Here is a 3,315-nt window from a genome sequence, read left to right on the forward strand (position 1 = left end):
CCCCTCTTATCCCCCCCTCCATCCCCTCCCCATCCCCTCCCCCCAAAGCGCTCCTATTGGTCGGTTCCGCTCTGAGGGCGTGGCTTTCTGCGGCTGCCAGCGCTGATTGGGCAGTTCACCTCTTCACCTCAACCAATCAAAGAGCGCGGCCTGCACTCAGCCCCGCCCACGAGCCGCAACCAATCAGCGCTGCTAAACTCAACGCGGCGTCCCGCCCCCCGATGCGAGCCGAGCCAATGGGAAGCGCGCTGCGCCCTCCGCCCCGCCCACCGCTGTGCGCGCAGCCAATCAGAATTAGAAGGGCATAAACCGAGAGAGAATAAGCGCCTATGTGCAGCATTGGTGGTTCAGTGGTAGAATTCTCGCCTGCCACGCGGGAGGCCCGGGTTCGATTCCCGGCCAATGCAAAGCGCCCTGGTCTGTATTTTTTATTCCTCCTTTCCTATTATCAGCATATCAGCACCGGCCATATTAATATTAATTACTATTTTATCATCATCCTAATTGTGTTGAAAGAGAAAAAAAGTAAAAAAAAAAAAAGGAACGGGTTTCAGGAGCAAACGGCCGAGGAAAAGGCTACAAAGCAAAGGGATAAAAGGACGAGCGAACGTCCCTGGGTGGGCTCGAACCACCAACCTTTCGGTTAACAGCCGAACGCGCTAACCGATTGCGCCACAGAGACCCGCGTTGGCCGCCATTCAGCTCAACCGGACTGCAGAGCGAGCGGTTCCCGCAGCGCCGAAAGGAGGTTAAAATAACCCCGAATGGGAACGGGAATGACGTCAGAAGGGCGCGGAGTGACGTCACGCGGAGGGAGGGGGGTCCGCCGGTTGCAGAGGGCAACGGGGTCCCCGACGGAAGGTGGGGTAAAGTGGGAGTGGGAGCGGCGTGAAATGAATGGGGGTGGAAAAAGGGGGGGGGGAGGGGGGGCGGGATGGGAAATGGGGGGAAAAAAATGGGAAGTGGGGCAAAAAAAGGAGAGGGAGGATAAAAGGTTCGCACCCGACGAGGATGGGATTCGAACCCACGCGTGCAGAGCACAATGGATTAGCAGTCCATCGCCTTAACCACTCGGCCACCTCGTCCGCTGTGTTCGCCCCGCGTCGCGTCACGCCATAGGCTGCGCCGCCTCGGGGGGCGGGGCGAAGGGTTGGGGGGAACCAATGAGCTGCGGGGGATGAGGAGGAGAGGGCGGAAGGGGCGGGGAGAAGCTCTGAGGTGAACCAATGAGCGAGCGAGGAAGGGAAGGGGTGGGCTTAGGGGGCGGGGCCAGTGGGAAGGGATAAACCAATGAGCGGGGGCGGAAGGGAAAAGGCGGGGCGAAGGATTAACCAATGAGCGGCGGTGCTGCGGCAGGGGCGGGCGCAAGGGGCGGGACAAAGAGGTAGGACGAACCAATGAGCGGCGGAGGGAGGGAAGGGGCGGGCGGAAGGGGCGGGGCGAAGGCGGAGCGTGCAGCCAATGAGCGGCGGCGGTAGGCAGGGGGTGGGAGCAGGGGATGTAGCTCAGTGGTAGAGCGCATGCTTCGCATGTATGAGGTCCCGGGTTCAATCCCCGGCATCTCCACGTGGCTTTTTGTTCCGCCTTAATTAATCCTGGTCGTTAATTTTGCCTTCATTAACCTTCACGGATCCCATCGAGCCGTGTATGAGGAAGGTTGTTACGAGTGCGGGTCAGCTTTGCGGGTCTCTTCTTAATTTTTAATCCCTCTATTGCAATGGAGGACATTTAATGCGTCATTAATGGGTGCGGAGTAATGGCATTAATAAGGGCAGCAGAGTGGCGCAGCGGAAGCGTGCTGGGCCCATAACCCAGAGGTCGATGGATCGAAACCATCCTCTGCTAATTGTTTTCCGCCCGTTCTGCGCCGTTTTTAATTACCTCCGCTAATTGATTATCCCCTCCCCCCCTTTTTTTTTTCTTCTTTTTGACTCTTTTGGCCCCAAAACAGGGAGGGGAATGGGGGAGGAACGGTGGGAAGGGGGAAATGGGGGAGAATTTGGGGAGAGGACGGTGGGAAATGGGGGAAGAGTGGTGGGAATTGGGGGAAGGGAGGAGGATTTGGGGGGGGAAAGGTGGGAATTGGGGGAAAAAAATGGAGAATTGGGGAAAATAAAGGTGAGGATTGGGAAAAATGGTGGGAATTGGGGAGAGAATGGTGGGAATTGGGGGAAAAAAAGTGGGAATTGGGGAAAGAAAGAAGAATTTGGGGGAAAAAGGCAAGAATTGGGGAAAGAAAGGCGAGAATTGGGGAAAGAATGGTGGGAATTGGGGAAAGAATGGTGGGAATTGGGGGAAAAAAGGTGAGAATTGGGGGAAAATGGAGAAATTGGGGAAAGAATGGTGAGAATTGGGGAAAGAATTGTGGGAATTTGGGAAAAAAGGTGGGAATTGGAGAAAGAAGGAAGAATTTGGGGAAAGAAAGGAGAATTTGGGGAAAGAAAGGTGAGAATTGGGGAAAGAACGGTGGGAATTGGGGAAATATAGGTGAGAACTGGGGAAAGAAAGGAGAATTTGGGGAAAGAAAGGAGAATTTGGGGAAAGAAAGGAGAATTTGGGGGGGAAAATGCAAGAATTGGGGAAAGAAAGGCGAGAATTGGGGAAAGAATGGTGGGAATTGGGGGGAAAAGGTGATAATTGGGGAAAGAAAGGAGAATTTAGGGGGAAAAGGTGAGAAATGAGGAAAGAATGGTGGGAATTTGGGAAAGAAAGATGAGAATTGGGGGAAAAAAAGGTGGGAATTGGGGAAAGAAAGGAGAATTTGGGGAAAGAAAGGAGAATTTGGGGAAAGAACGGTGAGAATTGGGGAAAGAATGGTGGGAATTGGGGGAAAAAAAGTGGGAATTGGGGAAAGAAAGAAGAATTTGGGGGGAAAAAGGCAAGAATTGGGGAAAGAAAGGCGAGAATTGGGGAAAGAATGGTGGGAATTGGGGGAAAAAAAGGTGAGAATTGGGGGAAAATGGAGAAATTGGGGAAAGAATGGTGATAATTGGGGAAAGAATTGTGGGAATTTGGGAAAAAAGGTGGGAATTGGAGAAAGAAGGAAGAATTTGGGGAAAGAAAGGAGAATTTGGGGAAAGAAAGGTGAGAACTGGGGAAAGAATGGTGGAAATTGGGGAAAGAATGGTGGGAATTTGGGAAAAAAAGGTGGGAATTGGGGAAAGAAAGGAGAATTTGGGGGAAAAAAGTGAATTTGGGAAAGAAAGGCGAGAATTGAGGAAAGAAAGGTGGGAATTGGGGGAAAAATGGTGAGAATTGGGGAAAGAAAGGAGAAATTGGGGAAAGAAAGGTGGGAATTGGGGAAAGAAAGGTGGG

General features: G+C 52.6%; 5 non-coding genes across 5 annotated transcripts; 3 read left to right on the forward strand and 2 right to left on the reverse strand.

Moving 5' to 3' along the window:
• Nucleotides 1-336: 336 nt before the first annotated feature.
• On the forward strand, nt 337-407 carry TRNAG-GCC. The gene has a single exon. It is a non-coding gene; the product is annotated as a tRNA-Gly (tRNA).
• A 201-nt stretch (nt 408-608) lies between these two features.
• Nucleotides 609-682, reverse strand: TRNAN-GUU. The gene has a single exon. It is a non-coding gene; the product is annotated as a tRNA-Asn (tRNA).
• A 321-nt stretch (nt 683-1,003) lies between these two features.
• On the reverse strand, nt 1,004-1,085 carry TRNAS-GCU. Its single transcript has one exon. It is a non-coding gene; the product is annotated as a tRNA-Ser (tRNA).
• Nucleotides 1,086-1,494: 409 nt separating this feature from the next.
• On the forward strand, nt 1,495-1,566 carry TRNAA-CGC. The gene has a single exon. It is a non-coding gene; the product is annotated as a tRNA-Ala (tRNA).
• Nucleotides 1,567-1,773: 207 nt separating this feature from the next.
• TRNAM-CAU lies at nt 1,774-1,845 on the forward strand. Its single transcript has one exon. It is a non-coding gene; the product is annotated as a tRNA-Met (tRNA).
• The last annotated feature ends 1,470 nt before the right edge of the window (nt 1,846-3,315 follow it).

The sequence above is a fragment of the Gallus gallus genome, unplaced genomic scaffold (assembly GCF_016699485.2).
Source record: "Gallus gallus isolate bGalGal1 unplaced genomic scaffold, bGalGal1.mat.broiler.GRCg7b scaffold_145, whole genome shotgun sequence".
Classification (NCBI taxonomy): Eukaryota; Metazoa; Chordata; class Aves; order Galliformes; family Phasianidae; genus Gallus; species Gallus gallus.